The sequence below is a fragment of the Manacus vitellinus genome, unplaced genomic scaffold, assembly GCF_001715985.3.
Source record: "Manacus vitellinus isolate BGI_N305 unplaced genomic scaffold, ASM171598v3 scaffold_26_pilon, whole genome shotgun sequence".
Classification (NCBI taxonomy): domain Eukaryota; kingdom Metazoa; phylum Chordata; class Aves; order Passeriformes; family Pipridae; genus Manacus; species Manacus vitellinus.
Window position 1 is genome coordinate 1475127 of NW_021939960.1, and position 291 is coordinate 1475417.

Below are 291 nucleotides of genomic sequence, written 5' to 3' on the forward strand. Positions count from 1 at the left end.
CCCTGCAAACACCCCTCCTGTCCCACCCAAGCGGCCTGGCTGGGGGCACCCTGCCCCCCGAGACAGCTGTGGGACAGTCACAGTGGGCATTGCCACAGGGTCTGGTTTATGTTCCACCTGCCCAGGTCTGAGCCTCCCCCATGCCCCGGGTGGGCCCCGGCCCCGCTGCTCGTGACTCACCCACCCAACGCGAGCGGACCCGCCGGCTCTCCTGCCTCCCTCCCATCCCGGTGAAGACGTTATTTTTATCTCAACCACACCAAGAGATGCTCATTTATTTTAAACACTAAA